The sequence below is a fragment of the Canis lupus genome, chromosome 4, assembly GCF_048164855.1.
Source record: "Canis lupus baileyi chromosome 4, mCanLup2.hap1, whole genome shotgun sequence".
In the NCBI taxonomy this organism is placed as follows: Eukaryota; Metazoa; Chordata; class Mammalia; order Carnivora; family Canidae; genus Canis; species Canis lupus.
This window is the reverse complement of record NC_132841.1, coordinates 23,645,161-23,670,484: the sequence shown is the minus strand read 5'-3', so window position 1 is coordinate 23,670,484 and position 25,324 is coordinate 23,645,161. Positions and strand designations below refer to the sequence as shown.

Here is a 25,324-nt window from a genome sequence, read left to right as displayed (position 1 = left end):
GAATCTTAAGCAGGCTCCATGCCCAGGGGGAGCCCGACGGGGGGCTCAATCTCACGGCACTGAGATCATGACCTGAGCCAAAATCAAGAGTCGGACATGTGGGGGGCCTGGGTGGTGCAGTTAGTTGGGTATCCCACCTTTAGTTTTAGCTCAGGTTGTGATCCCAAGCTCATGATCTCAGGGTTGTGAGATCAAGCCCCGGGAGATTGAGATTGAGCCTCGTGTCAGGCTCCACACTCAATGGGGAGTCTGCTTGAGATCTCTCTCCCTCTACCTCTGCCCCTCCTGCTTGTGTTCTCTCTAACATAAATAAATGTCCAAAAAAAAAAAAAAAAAAAAACCAGTTGGACTTTTAACCCAGGCATTCCAGAAGAAAGTCCCTTTCTAATGAACAAAAGCGGGGGTAGTGGTGGATGAGGAGCATAGATATGTCTGTAATCATAAGAAAAGTCAAGATGGGATACACCAAGCTACCTCTGGGGAGTAGGATACAAACATTTTTGTGGTTTAATCTGTATCTAAAACCTTGCTTAGACATCATCTCCTCTGGAAGTCTTCTCTGCTCCTGCCCTGGGGTTAGAGGAGCTGCCTGGAGCGTGCAGCCGGGTGCTCCCAAGCCAGGCCTGGTGCTCCTTCCTCAGAGTCCAGCCCAGAGGCAATGAGTCTGTGGGCTGCTGGGTGGCCCCAGCAGCTCCTCTGGGCACATGAGTTTGTCCACTTTGTGCAGGTGAAAGCAGTGCTGGTGACGACGGTGAGGACAGCAGGACTGATGCCGGGTAGCCCACCTCCACCTGCCAAGTGACATCACCACAGGTTGCCTCAGGCCATCAGCAGAGCTGAAATGTGACAGGAAGCTCCGACTTCGTGCAAGTGGGACTCAGTGGGCTTCCTTCCAGATTCAGGACACTGAGTCCCAGCTGTGGGTGGCACACAGGGCAGCTTCTCACCGCCCCCAGGGTGGCTGGCGTTGAGCAGGGTCAGACACAACTTGGCGTGAACCAAACCTGCCCACTTGCCTGCTGTCTGGACCATGGTGCCTCACCCCCGGGGGACCTAAAGCAACACGATTCAGACCAAGTGGGCCAGGGGAGAGGAAGGAAGAGCGGCAAAGGGCTCGGGGTCAGATGTCTGAGCTTCTATTCCCACGGGTGCCTGTCATTCTGCTTGTCAGGAAGCAGAAAAGAGTACGGCCCTTTGCTTTCATTTCAAGTTTCACATCTCAGCCTGGCCTCCCTTCCCCTGTCTGTCCCAGAACCGGTTCCCCATCTGGAAAACCCTGGGGGTAGTCCAGGAATGTACCCTCCATCTGGAGTCACTCAGTTTCTGGTAGTTTCAGGTCCACACCCACCAGCCGTGTGTCCTTGGACAACTGGCCTTGCTCCTCTATGCCTCAGTTGCCCTAGTCAACTAGTTAATGCATGGCGAGTGTTGAGAAGTCAGCCCGGTACACGTGAGTGTATGTTATCCATGCGATTGAGCTACTACCCGTGTGGCTAGGATGGTGACAGTACCTGCTTCATTGAGCTGTTGTGAGGATTGGAGTAGATATTGCACGCCAAGGGCTTGGCTGTGTTGAGCATTTCCTTGTCTTAGTAAAGACCATAAGATGCGAGTAGAGATCTTGGGCCCTGAGATGCCAGAGGATTAGTATGGTGGCTGCCTGTGGCCTCCTGGGAGGAGAATGCTTGGTGCTCCATGGTCCATGCAGCCATGCTGGTTCAGTGGTGTTGCCAAGCTGGCTGTTGCTGAGCTGTCTGGTTAGTCAACTGCCTGTTCCTTCAAACTCACTTAAACCAGCTCCATCTGGCCTGGTTTTCCCAACATACCATCCTGGCAGCTGTCACAGGCCCAGAGCACTGGGCAAAGTGTCAGGCCTGCTGCAAAATACATTGGAACTTTATCTGACCCCTGGCTCCTGTCCCAACCAGAAATACATTGGCTGGAACTTGCAGCCAAGCTTGAGCAAGCCTGGAGGCTGGAAAAGGAAGGCAGCAGGGAAACAGGGTCCAGATACTCCACCCCACCCTCTAACCTTGTTGGGCCCCTTTTTATTTACATTATTCTACTAATTAACGTTGTTCCTTACTGTGAAACAGTTTTTAAAACCTAGGGCTTAAATCTGAACTCTTGAGTTTACAGAGAAAGGAGATCTTTCTCCTCCCTCAGTGTTGATTTGTAGCAGTCTTTTTGGAGGCCAGGACAATCCTCTGTGCCACCATCTGGAACTCCCCAGAAAGGGCCCCACATAAGGGCAGCAGTGGCAACCGTGCCCCATTGGAACCTGGCCAGCTCTGGAGGGGGCGGAGCCCAGTTGCAGCATCTCCACCCCAGTCAAGGGTGAGCCTGCCTCAGTGCAAGCTCCCTAAGACCACTCCCGCAGGGAGGTCCCAGGCCAAACAGGTCCTCCTGTAAGTAGCTCCTGGAAAGGCCATTGTCTTCAAATATAAGGAATTCCACGAGTGTCTGGCCCCAAGTGCATTTGAGCATTCAATAGCTTGCCAGTGAAAGGAGAAAACATGAAAACAAAAAAAGTTAAGTGTGTTGCCCAGATAAAGTTTTAGACACTGGGTTACAAATTCGAGAGCTCCAAAATGTCTCGTTACATGGGTAATATTGTCAAGACCCTAAGCCTCACAGATATGGAATTCATTAGATTCAGAATTTTTGGAAAAATCAGCCTAATCAAGTTGAGTGTGTGCTGAATATGAGATCACGTTATGGAACTATTGCTGGTTTTCTCAATGAGAGAATCGAAATGTGATCATTTAGTCGAAACCACAATGAGATATCACCTCACACTCATCAGAATGGCTAAAATCAAAAACACAAGAAGAAAAAGGTGTTGGAAAGGAGGGGGAGGGAAAGAGCCCTCGTGCACTGTTGGTGGGAATGCAAACTGGTGCAGCCACCGTGGAGAACAGTATGGAGTTTCCTCAAGAAATTAAAAATAGAGCTATCATATGATCCAGTCATTTCAGCATTGGGTTTTTATCCAAAGAATGCAAAAACACTAATTCAAAAAGATATATGCACCCCTATGTTTATGGAACAATTATTTACAATAGCCAAGATACAGAAGCAGCTCCAGGGTCCATCCTTCAATAAATGGATAAAGAAGATGTGGTATGAAGGTACCTGTGTGGCTCAGTCAATTAAGCATCTGACTCTTAAAATAAATAAATAAATAAATAAATAAATAAATAAACAAATTAATTAATTAATTAATTAAGCGTCTGACTCTTGATTTTGGCTCCGGTCATGATCTTGGGATCCTGGAGTCGAGCCCTGCATCAGGCTCTGTGCACAGCAGAGCATCTTCTTGAGGATTCTCTCTCTCCCTCTGCCCCATCCCCTCACTCACATGAGTGCTCTCTCTCTCTCAAATAAATTTTTAAAAAAAGATGTAATATGTTTATACAATGGAATATTACTCAGCCATAAAAAAGAATGAAATCTTGCCATTTGCAGCAACATAGATGGATCTAGAAGGTATTATACTAAGTGAAATAAGTCAGTAGGAGAAAGGCAAATACCATATTATTTCACTCATATGTGGATTTTTTTTCATATGTGGGAATTTAAGAAATAAAACCATCACAAAAAGAGCCAAAAATCCCCAGACTTAGGTATAGAGAACAAACTGGTGGTTGCCAGAGGGGAGGTGGATGGGAGGGATGGGTGAAATAGGTGAAGGGGATTAACAGGACACTTATTGTGATGAGCACTGAATAGTGTGTAGAATTGTTGAATCACTATACTGTACACCTGAAACTAATATCGCATGTTATATGTTAATATATTAATTATATTTGGAATTTTTATTTTATTTTATTTTTTGAGAGACAGAGCATGGTCTCTGAACAGAGGGGAGGGGCAGAGAGAGAGGGAGAGAGAGAATCTCAAGCAGCTCCACACCCAGCGCAGAGCCCAACACAAGCCCGGATCTCACGACCCTGAGTTCATGACTCAAGCCGAAATCGAGAGTCAGATGCTTAAGCAACTGAGCCACCCAGGCAGCCCATGGAATTTTTTAAATGAAATAAAATTACTAAAAATATGTGATCATTTAGGAGAAGATTTCCTATCCTGAGGAGCTCATATTGAAGTATTTAGCGGTGAAACATTATGATGCCAGCAACTTCTTTTCAAATGGTACACCAAAAAAAACCACCAAAAACCAAAAACAAAAACGGTACAGATAAAGCAAATATGTCAAAAAGTTAACAATAGTTGAATCCAGCCAGAGGGTCTCTGTGTGCTTATTGTGTCATTCTTGCAACTTTTCTATATGTCTGAAGACTTTCTCAGTAAAACATGAAGGGGAAACACATAAATAAAATAAGCTTATTCACATGCAAAATAAGTCAACTAGCTGAATTTCACCTCTTCTCTGAAGATAGAAATAGTCGAAACAAGATAGTGTCCAGGATTGTGGAGTTGAGCTAACCATAGAGAGCCAACTATTTTTAAAGAGTTTACTAAGTACATGTTTGGAAACAGTACTGATCATTAAAAATCCTTTTAGCTCATGGCCAAGAGAGGATTCCTAGCTAGAGTCCTGAAAACTGGAAAGATTCCAGCCGTTTTAGCTGCTCGGCACCAGATTTAACTTAACACTAGTCAAGAAACACATTTTGAAGACTTACTATGAGCAAAGCCCTGACACTTCACAAAAGGTGTTTTTCCCTCTGCCTGTAATCTGATACTGAGTACAAAGTAGCCTCGGTTTAGTGGGTTTTTTTGTGTGTGTGTGTGTGTGTTTGTTATAAGTTGAATTGTGTCACCTGAAACTCCTATGTTGAAGTCCTACTCCTCACTGTGACCTTATTTGGGACTAGGGTCATCGCAGATAGCATTTGTTAAGGTGAAGTCAATGGGGTGGATGCTAATCTAATCCGGTGACTTTATGGAAAGGGGAAATTTGGTCACATAGAGAGAGACACACACACACACAGGAAGAACACGATGTGAAGATGGAGGCAGAGATTGGGCTGATGCTCCTGCAAGCCAAGAAGTAGCGAAGATCGCCAGCAAACCACCAGAAGCTGGGACAGACTGTCCCTCGCAGCCCTCAGCACAAGCCAGCCCTACCCATACCTTGATTTTGGACTTCTTGCCTCCAGAACAGGACAATAAATGTCTGTTGTTTAGCGCCCCCCCCCGCCCCCCCCCCCCCCCCCCGGTCTGTGGTCATTTGTTCTGGTAACTCTAGCAAACCTGGTGGTAAAGTAAACATGCCATCGAATTTACAGCTCAGACTGTTTAAAAAGCGTACAGTTCAGTGATATGAATTGCATTCACATTGACACACAGCCGTTTTTTTTATTTTCAGCTAAGACAAAACCCGAGACTACGGGAAGGCTGGAGGGCCTAGTTCCATATCTGCTTCTGCTTAGCTGAGTGACCTGTTTCACCATGTGTGCGAAGAAGATACAGGACAGACAACTTCCTGTTCTGATGCTATCATTGCCCACACGTGGAGAAATTATAACAGCAATAGTAGCTCACAATTTATTGAGCAATTACTATGTTGCAGGACCATGCTAAGGGCTTTACAGGGATTACCTCCTTTAATAATCGCAATAACTTTATCAGGGAGGTATCATTAGTCCCATTTTATAGGTGGGGAAACTGAGACTCAAAGAGATTAAGTGCTCAGTTTTGGCAGCCCGGGGATTGGAACATAAGTCTTCACCACTGTGCATACTTTTTATTTTCTCCAGGGGCCTAGGAGAAAATAAAAAGCAAAAAGATGATTGGTGAGATTAAAACCTAGTTTGTGTTTGTGCCAAATCAGCCGACTGCCCAAGAGCCCCTGGTACACATGTGGTCACACCACCAGCTCGGCTCTCCCATATGTCCCCACGTTCAGGAGAGGACTCCAAAGAGCCCAAGAATTCTAGATTCAAACTTGACTTTCCAGGTCATTCTGACAATGTATTTAGGGAGGTTGGAAAATACAACATTGGACTTGACAGCTTATTAGCTTGAATTATAAATGTTGATTGACTATTTAGACAATGTGGTATGTGGGTTTCCATGTGTGCTCTTGCCCTGTGCCCCACTTGCCATGGTTCCCCTACGCAGGCCCCCCACCCCGGGTGGTCAGAGCAGGGAAGTCCCTCTGAGTGATGGGGAGAAGCCACAAGCTCTGAGCAGGGACCAGGCCAGAAGCTGCCCTCTCGCAATTTCACCGAATTTCATCAGGGGTCAGGAAGTAAGTTGCTACAGGGTGGGGAAAAGTCCAGATCTCTTCCACGGCCCCACCTGATGCTCGGCCCACTGCAGAGCCCGCATCTCAAATCACATGTGTTTTCCTCCCTTCTGCATACACCTGTTTCCCAGAATAGAAAAGCCTAGAGTGGGCTGACCGAGCAGAAGGAAAGGCAGGGTTGAAGGGACAAGACTGAAAGCGTCCTGGTGAAGGGGACGGGGTGGAGGGCAGCACAGGGCAAGGGGCGTGGTGGGGGTTCCTTGGGCCCTGGGGGGGGAAGTAGGGAGTGGAGATGAGCAAGCCAGGGGCCCCAGCACGTCAGGGTCAGTGGAGGCTCGGGTGAGGCCGCCAGCTGAGGCAGAGATGGGCCAGCGTAGCCTCTGGGGCCAGTGGCAGCCCCACAAAGCCCAACTGGAAACACTGACTCTGGCTAGAAGACCGACCGAGGAGAGGCAGGGTGGTGCAGAACAGCTGAAAATGTCCAAGTTTGGCTGCTGCCCTGTTCAGATCCCTTTCTTCCACGATGCCCTGCGGCTGCGGCCGGGACCGATGGCAACCCCTCTCCGAGCCCATCGCAGCAGGCCTGCGGGCTTGGCCGGGCGGTCGTTATACCCGTTTCACCAGCAAGGGCATGAGAAGTGGACAGGTGGCGTGCCTGGCTCAAGGTCACGGCCAGGAAGGCGTGACCACGAGGCAAAGCCCGACAGCCGAGCGTGGGAAAGGAAAACCAATGGCCAGATTCCAGAAAGGATGCAACACTTGGCATCACCCCCGCCAGAGCTCCAGTGAAGGTGCGCGTCCTGGATGCGGGCTCCCTCGCCTGCCCCCGAGCCTCCCTCCGGGAAGAGAGAGCCCCCCCCCCCCCCGCTCTCTCTAATGGTCCCCGTTCTGCAGATCGAGGCATCTGATGCCCAGGGAGGCTAAGCCAATCGCCCAAAGTCACACAATAGCAGGCGGAGAGATGGGGGGCCCAGGTCAGGGGACAGAGTGCGAGCTGGCCTGGTGCACGGGTGCGCGCCCCCACCAGGAGTCCACAGGAGAAAAGCCCACAGAGAACCCGAGTGTCGTGTGAGATGGAGGGCCCGGTTCCAAGCAGCAGGGAACAGCTGTGTTGGCAGGAGGGGGCGAGAATGTGTGTGTGAGCACAGCTTTGACAGCGGCAAACAGTGCGTGGGAGTGTGTTGACAGCAGGGCGTGGGATGGCACTGCCATCGCCATGTGTGTTTCTGCTGGCAGCAGAATGTTCTGGTCTGTGTTGATAAACAATTGTTTGGGCAGGCGTGAGGCTGGAGCAGGGACAGGAGAGGAGCGCTGGGGGCAGGGGGAGGTGGGAGGGAGGGGCGGGCCAAGGCCAGGGCTGCTGCCCCCGCTCCACCCCAGCGCACAGCTTCCAGAACGAGGGGCGGCCGCTGGCAGCTGCTGTTTTCCCAGCTGACCTCACTGGGTGCGAATGTCTGGGTGTGGATCCCTCTGCAAACCACCTGATGCCCATAAACGTGAAAAACAGGAGCAGGGACACGCTGTGAGGAAGAGAGTGTCCTTTGGGAGCTGCTAGTGGCGCGGATGGAGGTGTAATCAACAGCTGAAGCGGTGCAAACACATCGTGACCCCCTTGACCCGGGCGGATTCCTCAAAAGTCAGCTTCTTGGAAGAGGAGGCACCCCTGAGACCATCCCGGCTCATGACTGTAACCAGAGCCCCCGAGGCTCTCGAGGCTCTCGAGTCTCTCGCTGGCTTCCTGGCAGACACAGGTGCAAGCCTGCAAGGACATCTCAACCTAGAAATCACCCACAGGAGCCCCTTCCTGGGGCTTGGGCCGGACCCCATCACTCCCCCACAGGCACACCCCGCACAAGGCCCCTCCACTTGCCCCCTCCCCACTAGCTGACCCCCAAGGCCTCGCACATATTCCTCACCTCCTCCTGGAAGCCTTCCAGGCCAGCTCCAAGCTTAGCACTGTCTCCTCCAGAGCTCCAACTGCTCTTGTTGCCAGGGCCCCTCACACAGGCCTCCCTGCGGCGAGGTAGCCCCAAATGTGCTCTGTGCTGGGCAGTGGATTGGGCACAGTGGGAATTAGGAAGACTCAGTAGTAGCTACCCTGGGGATCTCACGGCTCACTGGGGGTGCACAGAGGGCAAATACAGAGACAGGGGCGTGATAGAGGCCACGTAAGGGCACCTAAGAAATGCCGTGGGAGGGGGACCCGGGTGGCTCAGTCAGTTTGGCATCTGCCTTCAGCTCAGGTCATGATCCCGGGGTCCTGGGATCGAGCCCCACATCAGGCTCCCGGCTCAGCGGGGAGCCTGCTTCTCCCTCTCCCCCTGCCTGCTGCTCTGCCTGCCTGTGCGCCCTCTCTGTCAAGTCAATAAATAAATAAAATTTTCAAAAAGAAACGCCACGGGAGATCAACAAGGAGAGCCATCCCTCCGGATTTGGAGACGAGGGGAGAGTTAACGCACCGGAGCGAGGGAGCGGCCTGCCCAGGTAGGTGCAGCTCCTCTGAGTTCAGGCATCCTTCGAAGCCAGCACATGGTAGCTGCTAAATCAATGCCTGTGGTTTCTGGATTCAGAGTGTCCCAGGCACCCTCTGAAATCCTAGTTTGGGACCTGGAGGCTCCCCTGCCCTCCCGCCCTCTGCCCTCCGTGGGGTTGGAGGAAGGAAGCTTTGGTGCTGGGGGGAGGTTGGCGCAGCTGTTCCCTGTCCTGCCGGCTGCCCCCTTACTGCCAACAGCCTGCCACTGGCCAGGGGTGGTTGCCGAGTGCCCGACATGCTGCTGCGTCCCGTCCCTTCTTGTCCACCAGGGTTCACAGCTCCGCTCACCCCAAAGGCCAAGGGCAAAACACCTTGGAGCAAGGCTCCTGGCCTCGGACAGACAGATCCCCTGGCAAGGGCCAGACTCTCCATCTCTTGCGGCGGTTCAGCAAAACCACGGCCCTTGCTTCTCCTCGTGAGGCCTGCCAGGAGACAGACCCGCTTTCCTTTCTACACTCAAATAGAATTCTTCCCAGCTGACCCATTCTAACAGGACCACCCTCACCGCCCTACAGTGGCTGGCTGCCTCTGTGCATCCACATGAGCAACGTCAGAGGATCCTCACCCCAAACCACCTTCCCCTGGCCCATGTGGTGTCTGAAGTTGCACTGCTAGCCCTATCCTCGGGAGGCCTTATAAAAATATGATTCACGGTTGAGTCACTATGTGGGACACCTGGAACTAACACAACACTGTACGTTAACTATACTGGAATTGAAATAGAGTAAATGATTGCTGTGCCCTTACAACTGGTTAAAACAATACATTTTATGTTACGTGTATTTTGCCACGAAAACAAACATTTTGGGTGGATATGCTCCAAAATGTCAATGGCATTATTTTATAGAAGATAGACATTTGGGTAACTTCACTCTCAATTTTATGCTTTCTTTTTTTTTTTCTTTAAAGATTTTATTTATTTATTCATGAGAGAGAGAGAGAGGCAGAGGGAGAAGCAGGCTCCCTGTGGGGAGCCTGATGTGGGACTCGATCCCGGGACCCCAGGACCACGCCCTGAGCCGAAGGCAGATGCTCAACCGCTGAGCCACCCAGGTGTCCCAGTTTTATGCTTTCCTATATTATTTGATTTTTCTTAAGCAGTCGGGCATGTATTACTGGATCGTCAGAAAGGAAGATAATGTCCTTTCTGCTTTGAGAAATAAACACTTTGGCTCTCAAAAAATATATGTAATTTGGCTCCTGGAGAAGCAACACTTGAAGTCAGCATATGTCTGACTTCCTAGATCAGGGAATTTTGAAAAGAATCCCTTGGGGAGGAATAAAGAAATGCAGGTTCCCTGGCCCAGGTGGAGGAGCAGCCCCAGTGATTCTGCAGGCAGCCACATCTTCTAATCCCTGCCTTGGAGACCCACCCCCTCCTCCAGGCTGAGCTCCCCCACAGGGTAGGAAGAAATGGGGGCTCCTGCCACTCAGGGCTGCTGTTGGGAACCCCTCCCTCCCAGGGGCAGAGCCAAGACCTGAGTCTTCCCAGTTCTTTTCCATGGGGGCCTCGACCTGCCTTTCCTTGTTTAACAGATACTTTGGGGAAATGGCAGGGATGGCCACCTTGATGGCAGGGCGCACCCAATCTTTGAGGCTGGATGAGGCCTGGAGAGGTCATCCAGTCCATCCCCCTGTCTCCAGGCAGCACTAGAATTATCTCAGCCGGGTAAGCCTTTATCTTGTTTTGAGGACTTAGGAAGCTGGGTATTCCACACCCTTCCTTGGTCAGCCATTCTCATGTCTAAACATTCCTAGCCAGGAAGTCCTTCCTCATGTCTAATCCAAACTTTTTATGCTAAGAGTTTCCATCCTGTGGCTCTTGTGGTTGGAGACAGGGAAATGGCTCTTGCTTCCCTGCCTTCATGCTAGGTCAAGAACCACCAGAGCCTTGAATCAATACCAAAGTCCTAAGTTGCTATGAACCCCAGGCAAGTCGCTACTACTCTTGGAACTTCAGTTTCCTCACCTGTAAAATGAGGCCGATGACCTCATGAGTTCCTCCAAAGTGCAGGAACTGAGAGGATCAAACGAGGTATGAGTATGTGCATGAGGCATAAAACTTACCAGCAACATGAGACTGTAATTATCATTAATAAATAACAACCACCCATCCTTGCCGAACCATTGTATGAAAATGGTTTCCAATGGGGTGGTACAAAAGATAATTTTAGGTGCTACTAGAACACATATCTTAAAATTTAAATTTAGGGCAGCCTGCGTGGCTCAGCGGTTTAGCGCCGCCTTCAGCCTAGGGCATGACCCTGAAGCCTGGGGATCGAGTCCCACATCAGGCTCCCTGCATGGAGCCTGCTTCTCCTTTGGCCTTGTCTCTGCCTCTCTCTCTCTCTCTCTCTCTGTGCCTCTCATGAATAAATAAATAAAATCTTAAAAATAAATAAAATTTAAATTTAATGTGTGTTAGAAAAAAAATAAAAGCACATCAAATCCTGGATTTTATGGGTAGTTTTTTTTTTTTTTAATTTTTATTTATTTATGATAGTCACAGAGAGAGAGAGAGGCAGAGACACAGGCAGAGGGAGAAGCAGGCTCCATGCACCGGGAGCCCGACGTGGGATTTGATCCCGGGTCTCCAGGATCGCGCCCTGGGCCAAAGGCAGGCGCCAAACCGCTGCGCCACCCAGGGATCCCTTATGGGTAGTTTTTTAAAGATTTTATTTATTCATTCATGAGGGACACAGACTCGGGCAGAGGGAGAAGCAAGCTCCCTACAGGTAGCCTGATGCGGAACTCGATCCCAGGACCCCGGGATCATGACCTGAGCTAAAGGCAGACTCTCAACCACTGAGCCACCCAGGTGCCCCCAGGATTTTGTAAGTATTATTGCTTAGAACAGGGGCATGTTAAGATAACAACAGCAACAAAACTTACCATCGTTTTATGGAAAAAATATCAAGTAAATGATACTCTAGGTAGCATGAGGCTAGGGCCAAAATTGTGAAGGTGCCTCGAGAAATGCCATCGGAGTAGAACTGGCCAAGGAGAATGAAGGAGGCTGGTTCTACAGAGTGGGCAAGAGAGGCTGAGTCAGGCAAAGGATGAGAAGTGAAGTCTCAGAGGACAGGAGGAGACAATGATTGAGTGCCCTGCCCCCAGATGCAGCCTTCTCTGGGTTCTAGAACAGTCCCCGCCCCAGAGCTGGGCTGTTCCCAGCTCTAGCAAGGATGGGGATTTCTTGTCCGTATTGTAGTCTCCAGGGCTCAGAGCCCCTCTTTGTCCAGCTCTCCCCTGCCAGAGGGAGTTAGACAACCCTGACCCCCCTCCTGAGTCCCTCCTGCACCATTGCCCAGCTATGGTCTGTTAGCTTTGCTGTGGAATTCACAGCTTCCCAAACAGATCCCTCTCCTCCACTGTCAACATGGGATTAAACAAAGAGGCCTGGCAGAGAAGGTCATCTGAGAGCCCCTGTGTGCCAGGCCCCTGGCTGGGCACCAGGACACAGAGTGAGTGAAAGAGGCCCCTGCTCTCCAGGACCTCACAGCAGAGCCAGGGAAACCCTCCTCCCACGGCCGTCCCAGCTATCATAGGGCTTTGTCTACGTTAGGGCAGTGGGGGAAATGGTCCTCTCTGCCTGAGGGTCCTTGGCCTCCAGGAACCAGGCATCTTATTGGAAAAAAACATTACTTCCCCATTACCTCCCTCCGGGAAGGGGCTCCAGGCCCTCGCTTACCCTTTATGCCTAGTCCCAGTAGCGAGCATCGTAATACCTCCTCTTGAACTGGAGTTTCTCAACCCTGGTGTCTGTACACCCAGTTCTCTGGAGTCTGAGATATCTCTATGAGACTTTAAGATGCCTATGTTTTCATTTTGGAATCATCTAAAAAAAAAATCGGTATAAACAAATGCTACATCATCTGGATGCTTGGCTTACAGCCGAGTATGTGATCACAGAATTTTAGCATCTACATTTGTACCAGTGTTTATGGAAAGCAGTCAACTTGGGTTTTGTTTTTTTATTTTTAATTTAAGTAGATGCTGCATATGGAAAAATACACAAACCTTAAGTATATAGCTGGATGAATTTTCACAAAGAGAACACATCTGTGAACCCAACAGGAAACACAATATTATTACTGCTTCCCCGGAGACCCTCCTCAAGAACTCTTACACTCCTCAGTGGTAACCACTGTCCTTCACAGCAGAGATGAGTTCTGCACATTTCCGAACTTGATATACTGGGCCATATAGAATCACTCTTTGATCCCTGGCTTCTTTCTCTCAACATAACGCCCATGAGATTTATCCATGTTGGCATGTAGCCGTAGATTGCCGTGGTTAGTGTCTCATCAGTGCTTCTCAAAGTAGGGTCCTCAGAGGTAGGCTTCCAGTAATCCACCAGCTAGAGAAAAGCAACTGCAGGTGCCTGATGGTTCAGAAGGGGGTCGAAAGCATCCCACTTGCAAGGCACACAGTCCTGCCGTGAGCATTCACTCTACAGCCAGGGTCCTGCCACAGCCCCACTCCAGACTCTCCGGCTGGGGCTTCCCCGGAGCACCACGCTGGGCCAGGCCTCTAGGTCTTTGCAAATGCTGCTCCGAACTCCTGGGATGCCCTCCCCTCGTTTGTCTGCCTAGCAAAGGCTTATGTGTTTGCCTCCTCCATGAGGTCTCCCCCGGCTCCCCTGGGCAGACTCAGGCACCCCTTTTCTTATGCTTTATCCATGTTACCCCTCGGCCTTTATCACCCCATGTGGTCACTTCAAGTCTGTCTCCCCATTGGACTATGGGCTTTGAGACCAGGAGTGAGTGTGGGGCGACACTGGACTCCCTCCCAGAGTGACCGAGTTGGGAGTCTTGCTGCACCCCTACCCAGGGCCATCAGAGGCGGGAGCAGGATTCTCTGTCCTGGCTCACCTACCTCATTAAACATGGCGTTCAGTTGGCTCCAACATCCCTGCCTCATCAGCAAGGGTGGACAGCATCAGAACTATGGCATGGGAGTCCTTGGCCAAGCCGGCACACCAGGGAATTAAAGGCCTGGACAGTCCTGCTTGGGCCAATGCCAGGCCCTAGGGCCCAAGGATGAGATACTTTACTAGACAGGCATCAGTTTCCTCATCTGTGAAATGGGAACAATGAACCTGGTCACCTTCCTCTTCCCTGGGAAGAGTATGAAGTTAATGAATGCCCAAGACCGGATGTGACTATACCTAAGACCTAGTGCAAGCTGCCCGAAGGCAAGGGAATGGCCTAGGTGACCCTAGGTTCTCTCCTCCTGCCTGGGACTGAAGGACGGTGTGAGAGCCACAGTTCAGCTGCAGCTGCTCATCTTGATCCTCCACCTTCCCTGGGGGGGAGGGGTCTTTCCTGGGAAGCCCTGACCTGCTTGCTGAGCACCTACCCCACTTATTCCCACCTAAATTTGCCCCATCCTGTGCCTTGCCCCTGCAGTGCTGTGTCCAGTCCACGGCAGGAAATTGGGGTTCTTTGTCCTTTCTCACAGAACCCTGTTCCCGGTGCCCCCGCTCTAGGCAGCCTTCTCCTGCTCACTCTGGGACGATGGGCTCGTCCACACTCTTGCCATTTGAGAAGGGTCCGCGTCCTGGCCTCCCGGGCCCTCCGCATCCTGAGGCGGAGCTGGGACCACTGAACGCGGTTCTGGGAAAAGCGGGCTCCACCCAGCGGGGCAGGAGAGCCGCAGCGCCCCGTTGCCGCGGCAACCAGAAGCCCCCCCCCCCCCCCCCCCCCCCCGCCTCTCCACTGGCCGCTGAGGCCGCCATCCCTCCTTCGCCGCCAGCAGGGACCAACCCGAGGCAGGCTGAGGGGCCCCCGGGGCTGGTTCTGCCGCAGGGAAGCCCGCCCGCGGGGACCCACCTCTCAGGGCCGCGGGGCGCGGGGGGGGGGGGGGGGCGAGCCTCTCGCAGGATCTTCTCGGGCGGGGCTGCGTAGACGCACAGCTGGGTTGTTGGGCCGGGAAGGAAGCAGTTTTTCTTCCCAGCAATTCGGGTCGCCAGAGAGGCCGGGCGGGGCGGGGGGGCGGGGGGGCTCCTTGGGACGGCAGCCGGGAGTTCCCCGAGGGCTGCCTGGCGGAGGCGGAGGCGGAGGCGCGGGCGCCGGGGGCGGGGAGGAGGCTGCGGTGCAGAAGTGTTAGGGCAGCGGGTGGGGAGGATCCGCGGAGGTCAGCTGGGGCGCCGGGCCCCGGGCTCGCGGTCGGGGAGGCGCCCGGGTCGCACCCCCGCCCTGCCCTCCGCAGCGCCACCGGGCACACGGCGGCCTTCCTCTCCGTGTTCCCGAGGAGGGAGGGTCCCATCACCTTCCCCTGCGCCCAGCACCCCGGGAGCTCCCTCCCCTAAATGCCTGCAAGACGACCGTGAAAGAGGTGGGGGGGGCTACCTTCCCCCGCACCTTACGGATGGGGAAACTGAGGCTCACGGAGGCTACCTGGGGGACGCCTCGGGGAGCTCGTCCCAGCCAGGCGGGAGGCGCGCCCCACCCCCGCCCCGGCACCCGGCACCCGGCACCCCGCCCCCACCCCCACCCCCGCCCCCCGCCCCGGCACCCCGCCGCCCCGCCGCCCCGCCGCCGGAAGGAAGGGTCGCGCCAAGCTGGGAGACTTGCGTGGTTTCCTTTAGCAAAACTGCGTCAGACTCTGTCTGGGGGTAAACCGCCGCTAACTGGTGACAGTGCCCTGATTGCAACAGATCAGAGAGGGGAAACCGAGCCTTCGCGGCCTCCTCCGCCCTCTCTGGAAAGTTCCCTTTTCAGGGGACAACAGATTAAAGAAGGGAGAGCCCGCCCTCCCCAGAGAGGGAAGAGAGTGTTTGGAACTCCGCTTGCTCTTTCAGAACCGCCTAAAATCACCCCTGGAAGCCTCGCTTAACAATAACGGACCCATTGAACTAAGGCTGATTGGGGTTGAGGCCCGGCAGAGAGCACCCCGACCCGCCGGCACCCTGTGCGCCAGGGAGGGGCCCCGCGGGGAGCGCTAGCCTGGGCCTCATCTCCCTCATCTGCGAAATGGACTTGATTAGAGTGTGAGGATTAGGAAAAGTAATCAGCACACCCACTAGAACCTTTCTTGGTGCTGCTGAGCTCTGGAGGGGTCAGGTGGCCCTCCGTACCGAGTATCCCTCACCCCCCAGAGGCATCCCAACCCCAAAACACCAGGCTTTCCAAGGACCACACACTCAGGGAGAGGCTTTTGCCCAAATGCCCTTGCAGTTCACTCCCGGAGGGCCAGAGTCAGAATCTGTAACAAACACTTAAGGAACACCTAAAAATTGATATGTTTTGAGTGCCTAACATATGTCAGACTCTATATTTCTTTTAAAGATTTTACCTATTTGAGAGAGAGAGAAAGAGAGAGCACGAGTAGGGGGCAGAGGTAGAGGGAAAAGTCGACTGCCTGCTGAGCAGGGAGCCTGATGGGGTGGGGGTGGGGCTCGATCCCAGCACCCCAAGATCATGATCTGAGCCTAAGGCAAATGCTTAACCGACTGAGCCACCCAGGTGCCCCTGTCAGGCTCTATATTAAGTGTTGAACCCTGATCAATCCTTTTAATCATTCCAGAACAACCTTTCTTTTTTTTTTTTTTTTTTAAGATTTTATTTACTTATTCATGAGAGACAGAGAGAGAGAGAGAGAGAGGCAGAGACACAGGCAGAGGGAGAAGCAGCCTCCATGCAGGGAGCCCGACGTGGGACTCGATCCCGGGTCTCCAGGACCAGGCCCTGGGCCAAAGGCAGAGCTAAACCGCTGAACCACCCGGGCTGCCAACAACCCTTTTTTTCTCTTGAAAAATACTGTGGGCAGTTATTCCCATGTTGCAGATGTTCAAACTGAAGTTTATAGAGAAGAAAGTTCACCGTGTGAATTTCTGACTCTTTCTGATGCAAATGACAGAAAACTTGACTCAAACTGGTTTATGCTAAAAATAGAATTTGCTGGCTCAGAAAACTGAAAAATCCAGGCATGACTTGATCTGGAGACTCCAAAATGTCATAAAGACTGAATCCCTCCACTCTGTCTTTGCCGTTTTGGTGCCACATTTGGGCTCCATGAGTGGTCTTCAAAGAGCAGCTCCAGGTTCATATCATCCTGAGGCCTAGTTCTGTATAAAAGAGGGTCTTGGATGGGTACCTGGGGGGCTCAGTGTTTGGGCATCTACCTTCAGCTCCAGGTGTGATCCTGGGGTCCTGGGATCAAGTCCTACGTCGGGTTCCCCGCAGAGACCCTGCTTCTCCCTCTGCCTGTGTCTCTGCCTCCCTCTCTGTCTCTCTCATGAATACATAAATAAAAATCTTAAAAAAAAAAATAAATAAATAAATAAAAGAAAGAAAAAAGAGGGTCTTGGTAATTGCAACACAAGTCTCGGGATTTACTCTATTACACAGGCTAGCGGAGGGTCATGTGACCACCCCACAAAAGGCACAACCAGGGAAGCTATGGCACTGATTGGCGGCCTGGTCACGTGCAGCCTCGCCTGTACCAAGGGGCTGAAAAGGCAGGAGGGAGGACTCTTTCTCCCAAGGAGGAGCAGAAAAGATGGGGGAATGGGTGCTAGCAGCTAACTCGACCCGTGTCTTGCAGGTCATAGGTGGCGTGGTTGAGAAGAGTTGGGGCAGGGAGTGAGCCTTGGCAGTCGGACTGCAGAACCCTAATTCCTCTACACCTCGCCTGCAGGTTCCAGCCCAGTAGAGAAAGCCCGGATGTGGAAGGTAAGGAAGGCCCTTGCCCTGGGGGGAGAGGGCCCAGGTCACATCCAGAACCTATCCCCACCTCCCACCCTGGCTGCTGTTGTTCCCGGAGGATCCCAGGAGCCTCTCTGATAGCTGGGCCTGGGCTATTATTACCTGCCCCACTGGGGCAGACCTTAGTTGGAGTTACGCACTGTCCTGGGGTCTAATTGCTTCCCATTTCTCCAAGCAGAGGGGAGATTCCTCGGGGTCTAGGACAATGTTCTCCCTTTTCCTGTATGTGGTCTCTCTGGGACCAAGCAGAATTCGTGCAGTATAGGTAGCAATGGTGATTTTGAGATGCCCTCAGAAGATCCTTTTCTACCCCCATGTACCTCCTTTACTATAAAAAAAATTTCATCTTTAGGGGCAACTGGGGGCTCAGTGGTTGAGCATCTGCCTTTGACTCAGCTTGTGATCCCGGGGTCCGGGGATCGAGTCCCGCATCAGGCTCCCCCGGGGGAGCCTGCTTCTCCCTCTGCCTACGGCTCTGCCTCTCTCTCTGGGTCTCTCATGAGTAAATAATAAAAATCTTAAGAAACAAAACAAATTCCATCATTAGATAGGATTTCACTCCTTTAATTCCCCTTAAGAGTCAAATTCCCCTGAGAAAGGCAGCATGGTAAGTCTCATCACTCATTCACACAGTAGTGAGAAGTAGTTCACAGAATTTTTCCTGAGGGCAGGCTTCGTCATCACGGCCACCGTTGATTGAGTGCCTAGTAGGTGCTTTCCACTGATTCAAGAGCTTCTCATGCGTTATCTCATTTAATTCTCACCCCTCTGTGAGGTGGCTACTCTGAGTGACCCCATTTTCCAGGCGAGGAGACTGAGGCCCAGAGAGGTTAATGATCTTGCCCAAAGTCTGCAAGCAGTAGAACAGGGATTTGAACCCATGAAGTCTGGTCCCCAAACCTACACGCTCCATGCACCCAACCAAGATAATCATTAATACTTTTCAGCTTACAAATAGATTTAATACATCTTTAGGACTTCCCTATAATTCAGCAAAGTTGTTAGTATAAGCAGCCTCATTTTTAGAGGAGAACACCGAGGGGTGCCTAAGTGGCTCAGTTGGCAAGCGTCCAGTTCCTGACGTTGGCTCAGGTCATGGTGTCAGAATCTGAAATCAAGCCCCGCGTTAGGCTTGGCACTGGGCATGGAGCCTGCTTAAGGTGCTCCCTCTCCCTCTCCCCAACCCCCACCTCTGTCTCAAAAAGAGGGGGGGGGGCGTGAGAGGAGAACAGTGAGGAGGCTAAATTCAGTCAATAGATGAGCTTGCAGATCCAGGGTTTGACCCAATATTCCCATCTGAGATGACTGACCCCACACAGCACCCAGTGAGAAGAGCCTTGGGTCAGCGACCTGGTGTCCTGGGAACAGAGGGAGAGTGTGGGGGGCCTGGAAGCTGGGAGCTGTCAAAACAAACCCACTCCTTCCTCTCCTCTCTCCCTCCCTCCTCCTTTCCTTCTCTTTCTTCCCTCCTTCCTCCCACTCATTCATTCAGCTACCTGGACACCTACTAGGCGGGAGAGCTACGGGTAAGCAATGACCAGAACAAGTGTCCCTTATGCTCTCACAGGGTTGATAGTCTAAAAAACAAATAAACAGGGGCACCTGGCTGGCTCAGTGGTTGGAGCAGGTGGCTCTTGATCTCGGGATCATGAGTTCCAGCCCCATGTTGGGTGTAGAGATCACTGAAAATAAATAAATTAAAAATAAAACAAAAAAACAAGGGCACCTGAATGGCTCAGTTGGTTGAACATCTGCCTTCGACTCGGGTCATGATCTCAGAGTCCTGGGGTCGAGCCCCACATCGGGCTCCCAGCTCAGCGGGGAACGTACTTCTCCCTCTCCTGCTCCCTCTGCTTTGCTCTCTCTCTCTGTCAAGTAAATAAATAAAATCTTAAAAAAAAACAAAAACCTTGCTATTTCTTGAGTGTTTATGGTAAGCAGGGCCCATGCTAGGTGCTGACATGCATCAGCCCCATAGGCCACTTTCTCAGGTAGGAGATGGACACTTAGGAAGAGTGACATGCATTATCTCATTTAATGACTCCAGAGTAACTCCAGAGTCCCAGCATTTCACCACTAGACTGGGCTGCACCCATCTTGGGGTGTAGTGAAGATCTAGTGGATGGTTAGAGTGAGTGCACATGCACACACACACACACACACACACACACAGCAGTGGCTCTGACTCCAAACAGCCAGCACCAGAGGCAGCCATTCCTGTTGTCTCCAGCACCTTCCTTCCCACCGGGAGCCTCCAGCACCCTCCTTCCCACCGGGAGCCAGGCCCCACCCCACACAGGAGCTGAGTGGGAAAAGGCCATCTCCCAAGGAAAGGATAGGCAGCTCCGAATGAAAACCCCCAGGAAAATTGAGTGAGACTGATCTAACCAGAGGTTCTGAAGGAGACCTCACCAGCTCTCCCTGGGCAGTCTGTAGCATGACGTCTGTGTGCCTTGGTTTCCTTTCCTGTAAGTTGACCCGCTCACAGGCTGTGTCTGAAGTACTACCTATAAGAAACTTCCTAGATCCAGCTGGATAGGGAAGCGCCCTGCTTCCTGACTTGGTCCTTCCAGGTTCTTCACAGGGATTGTATTTCCCATTTTACAGAGATGGAAACGAGGCTCAGAGAGGCTGACCCACAGCCACCTAATGAGTGTTAGAAATGTAATGAGAAGCCATCCAGGTTTTGAATCTGTTGCCCCACAAGTGTCTACTAAGCACTCAACTGCATGCCAGAGTCTGAGCTACGTCCAAGAGATATGGCAGTGAGGAAGGTAGGTTTGTCCTACCTCTAGGAGAGTCAATTTCGGTGGGGGTGACAGATGAGAGGAAATACTGGAAATGTTGGCAGAAGAAAGTGAAAAGAGCTGGAAGACTTTTGGGAGGGTAAAGGACAGAGGTCCCCTTGGGGCTGTCTCAGCTTCCACATTTGGGAGGACCCAAAGAGCAAAGATTTTGGGGGCTGATCGTAGTCTTGGTTCAAGTAGGGTGCTAACTGGGAGGAGGAGTTGGAGCTGCCCCACCCAAAAATACCCAGACACCTCTCAGGCCACGCACTGCCTGCCTGGAGTTTCCACCACAACTGTTTCCTTGTCTGGGGTGGTTTCCAGCCCCACCTGCTTTCCTGGAGTCCAGTTCATCTATCACTCCTACCAGGCATGTACCTGGTGTCTAGTGTCATTCTGAGTAATTCCAGAAACCCAGGTGCCCTCACCTGCTCTTGATTCAGTTTGACTCACCCTCCTCATTTCTGGAAGGTGGCTCTTGGCTGTTCTGACCTCATGCTTGGGCACCGGATGCCTCTGGGAGGAGGATCCTCCTCCTCACTCCTGAAGGTTAAGCCAGTAGGTGTCATGCCGAGGAAGTGGAGGAGCCCTGAGGAGGAAACCCTCATCCACCCAGGATTAACGTCCTCCTTCTACAGCCCACTCCTTTAGTGGCCCACTTAGCCACATCTTAGTGGCCCACTCAGCCACATCCTGAAAGGATGTCTCCTTTCCAGTGATCACCCATGTTCTCCCTGTCTGTCCCAGGAAAAGGCTATTATCTAGGAAGAATAGCTAGTGTTAATTGATTGTTTACTATGAGCTAGGTACTCTGTAGACATTGTTAGAGTCTCACGACATTCCATTGTTGGTTTTTATTTTCCAGATGAGAAAATTGAAACTCAGAGAGGAGACTCGTCTTGTCTGAGGTCACACAGCAAGGGATTGGCTGAAGTGGGATTGGAACCGAGGTATACTAGATGTCTGAATTGTTTAACCAAGGCCACACACACCTGACCCCCATGCCACCTGTTCACGGGTAGAGAGGGAAGATGGGGGTCATTCCACCTGCCAAGCTTGAGCCTGCTCAGATCCTGCCTCATGCACCCCCAGGATCCTTTTCTGGTGGTTCTGAGGGGATAGAAGCTCTGAGAGGAGCCAGCATTTGCTCAACCCAGGAATCTGACAGCCACCACTTCCTCGATGGGGTGAAGCCCAGACCTACAGAACACCCATCGCAGGTGCTCCCCTTATGAGTGGGCCAGGTCTATGATGCTTGGTGGCAGTCATGGCCACCAAGTCATCCCTCCTCATTTTATATGGGCCCAAGCCCGCCATGGCAGCTGTCCCCCTCTTTCCCACCCACCGCTTGTCCCCAGTTGGCTCTGCATCCCTCCCACTGGGCCTCCCTTGCCTATCCTACCTTCACAAGGGGTAAGGCCCAGAGCTGTGCTAACTAACCACTAGCCCCCTGTGGTTGTTGAGCACTTGAAATGTGATTAGTGCTGCTGACGAACTGAATTTTAAATTTTATTTAATTCTAATCAAATTACATTTAAATTTTAAAATTGATAATGTAGCAGGGATGCCTGGCTGCCTCAGTTGATAGAGCATGTGACTCTTGATCTCAGGTTTGTAAGTTTGAGCCCACAATGGGAGTAGAGTTTACTTAAAAATAAAATGTTTTTAAAAATTGATAATGTAGGGCAGCCCGGGTGGCTCAGAAGTTTAGCACCACCTTTGGGCCAGGTTGTGATTCTGGAGACCCGGGATGGAGTCCCACATCGGGCTCCCTGCATGGAGCCTGCTTCTCCCTCTGCCTGTGTCTCTGCCTCTCTCTCTCTCTGTCTCTGTGTCATGAATAAATAAATAAAATATTCAGAAAAAATTGATAATGTAGTTATTGAAAAACATTTAAATATGTGTGGAACACCTTGGGCATGAAATCTACTTTTACAACGGCAAATTTTATGGAATCTAAATATAGGTCATTTTCTGATGAAAATTTTGCAAGTACCATAAGTATAAACTAGGTTTTGAATGCTTAGTAATAGAAAAATGTAAAAATATCTCATTAATATTTTTTACATTGATTACATGTCAAAATGCTAGTTTTTTGTATATCGTATTAAATAAAATATATTATTAAAATTGATTTCACCTGACTATTTTTGTAACGTAGCTACTAGACAGTTTTTCGGTTATGTATATGACTCATATTCTATTTCTATCAGACGGTGCTAGTCTGGAGGTTAAATGCGTGGGTTCAAATCCTGGCTCTGTGTGTCCTTGAGCAACTTAACCAGACTCTCCGGGTCTCAGTTCCTCACCCACCTATAAGACAGGGATAATAGTAGCACCTCCCTCAGAGCTGTGCAGAGGAATAAAGGAGAAAATGTTTGTAAAGCACTTAGCGCAGTGCCTGGTGTATAGTAGTGCTCAGGAGTGGGGGGAAAGAGCAACATTATAGGCTTCCTTTTATCATAACACTCCAAGTGCAGTTGAACTAAACTCACCAATATCTAGGGGGCCTGGCTCTGGGGCTTCCAAGGAGTGAGCAAGCCATGGGCTCTCCTGGAACCCATCGCCTAGGAGGGAGGCTGCTCCTGAAAGAAGCCGGCTAAGGGCAGGTGGTACATGGAGCTGAGGGAGAGGGCCTCCAGCTGCTTCTGCAGGAGTGGCCGGGGAAGGCTTCCCTGGGGAGTGGGGCCTGTTTGAGCTAAACCTGGCTGGCAAGGAGCCAATCCAGTGGAACTGAGGAGAGGGTGTCCTGTAGGGTGAACAGCTTACACGCAAGGGCGGCGGCACCAGCGCAGGCGGTGGCTGTCCACTTCTGGAACTGTGCCATCTGCTTCACCAAATTTTCCATTTCTTGCCTCGGCTCCCTCCTGGCTCCAACACTGTCCCTGTGTTCATGGCAATCGTAAGGCCCACATCACTCCCCTGCTCATCTCCCCTGTCTGCCTGTGAGAGCCTCCTCCCTCCTTTGCTGCTCCAGCCAGGCCTGTGCTGGGAGGTTTCCCCTGATGGCTCTCCAGGCTCCCCACCACACCTCCGCTCTGTCTGCGGTTCTTCTAGACTGACCACCTCATTCTACACCATCCTGGGTCCCACCCTCTCTCTCTTCATCTTTCCAGGGTGGTCGTGCCTCCCCAACAAACTTGCCCCTTTCTTAGGGCAGGAACCAGAACCAGCTCTTACCCACCTCCTAGCACCGGCTGAGCCTCTCAGTGAGACCTATGGATTGCCAGATCCCCTCATGGGGGAAGCCGAGAGGCATGCCTGCCCAGGCACAGTGGAAAATCCCTGGCAGAGGGAAGGGCTATGGAAATTTCTTCTTAACGTTCTCTTTCCAGACTTGGCCTTGCCCCAGAGAGCAGTTAAGCATTTGCCCAGTGACCTGCAAGGTGGCTCTATTCTGCCTCTTGTCCCCACCCCCACCCTAGGCTTGAACCCGGCAAGCAGTGATGAGGCTGGAACAAGCAGCAAGTGGCAGCTGAGCTCAGCCTCCGAGAATGGCACTTGATGTCTTCAGTCTCACCGCCTGAGTTCTAAGATGAAGACACAAGGGTCAGTGGCAAAACGATTCGAGGCTGCAAATCTCTCTACTCCCAGTTCAAGCTGCTTCTGTGCCTATGGCCTTATCTGTAAATGGGCATAATAGTGATAGTACCTACTTGTTAGGATTGGTGGTATGCGAAGTGCATTAAAGATGTAGAACATGGGCAGCCCAGGTGGCTCAGTGGTTTAGCGCCGCCTTCAGCCCAGGGCCTGATCCTGGAGACCCGGAATCGAGTCCCATGTAGGGCTGCCTGCATGGAGCCTGCTTCTCCCTCTGCCTGTGTCTCTGCCTGCCTCTCTCTGTGTGTCTCTCATGAATAAATACATAAATAAATCTTAAAAAAAAAGATGTAGAACATGCTATAAATATGAACTCTGTAGCCTCTCTAACCCTGAGCCTGCTCTTCCTCGTAGCTCCAATGGTGGAGGGTGTCAGTCCCATTTGGGCAGCGGCTGACCTCCAGGCGCTAGAATGAGGCCCTGAAGTTCTCACCAGGGGCTTGCAGGTTCCAACGCCGCCTGGCCTCATGTTGTCTATAGACTGTGTCCACAGTCTGTCTTGCCCACATTTGTCCCACTGCTTTTAAATGTATGTAGATACAGGGCGCCTGGGTGGCTCAGTTGGCTGAGCACCTGCCTTTTAGCTCACGATCCTGGGCTCCTTGCTCAGCGGGGAGCCTGCTTCTCCCTCTCCTTTGCTCCACCACCCCACCCCCACCAGCTTGTGCTCTCTCACTCTTACTGTCAAGTAAATTAAATACAAATCTTTTAAAAATAAAAGTAAATTAATGTATGTAGATGCAATTTTTGGTGAATAAAATACAAATACACTTCACAGTGTAGTGAAATCACAGGGCATATATCCAATCAATCAGTGATGGCAAAAGCCAACTAAAAATTTTGGAGTTTCATAATGGGTTGGGGGCCACTGGGACAGGTGCCTCAATCTCAACCTCCTCCCCAGAGGAGCATGTGTTTCTCTCCTGTCTCTTGAGATGTGCCAACCCAAGTCAGCTCCACTGCTCTGTCCCTGGCCCCCAGACTACCCCCGAAGGGGCTTGGACAGGAATCTGAGTGTGTGGCTGAAAAGCAGAGGTGCAAGAGAACGAAGAAGGCCACCCTCATGTCCTCAGGGAGGAAGGCTCACCCCTCTTTCCTCCCACTTGCTAGATCATAAAGAATATTGCAGATCCCTAGCCCTCCTCCAGCCCTTCACCACTTACCACCTTGTAGGCATGGGTGCAGTGGACTTGGCTCTCAGGGTCATTGGACTAGGGTGTGGAGAGGCATCAAAGTGCCGGGACGTGCTGTGTACTGTCGGTGGGAATGTAAAATGGTGCAGCCACTGCTGAAAACAATATGGCAATTCCTCAAAAATTAAAAATAGACTTACCATCTGATCTAGCAATCTCACCTGTAGGTATATACCTCAAAGAAATGAAAGCAGGGTCTCAAAGAAGTATTTGTACACCCATGTTCATAGCAGCATGATTCACAGTAGCTAAAAGATGGAAGCCACCCACGTGTCCATCGGTGGATG

At 51.5% G+C, this 25,324-nt stretch overlaps 2 long non-coding RNA genes across 7 annotated transcripts; one reads left to right on the top strand and one right to left on the bottom strand.

Moving 5' to 3' along the window:
• Window positions 1-331: 331 nt before the first annotated feature.
• LOC140631998 (uncharacterized) lies at window positions 332-14,433 on the bottom strand. 5 transcript variants are annotated; one of them, XR_012029513.1, is made up of 5 exons: window positions 12,768-14,433; window positions 12,439-12,585; window positions 11,640-11,769; window positions 8,131-8,259; window positions 5,486-7,973 (listed from the first exon to the last, which is right to left on the bottom strand). It is a non-coding gene; the product is annotated as an uncharacterized lncRNA (long non-coding RNA). The 5 variants fall into 5 exon arrangements; XR_012029515.1 differs by lacking the exon at window positions 11,640-11,769 and having other exon boundaries at window positions 12,768-13,131; window positions 13,626-14,433; XR_012029514.1 differs by lacking the exon at window positions 11,640-11,769 and having other exon boundaries at window positions 12,768-13,826; window positions 14,258-14,433.
• A 26-nt stretch (window positions 14,434-14,459) lies between these two features.
• On the top strand, window positions 14,460-21,910 carry LOC140631997 (uncharacterized). 2 transcript variants are annotated; one of them, XR_012029510.1, is made up of 4 exons: window positions 14,460-14,520; window positions 17,298-17,425; window positions 20,066-20,232; window positions 21,110-21,910. It is a non-coding gene; the product is annotated as an uncharacterized lncRNA (long non-coding RNA). The 2 variants fall into 2 exon arrangements; XR_012029509.1 differs by lacking the exon at window positions 14,460-14,520 and having other exon boundaries at window positions 16,398-17,425.
• Window positions 21,911-25,324: the final 3,414 nt, after the last annotated feature.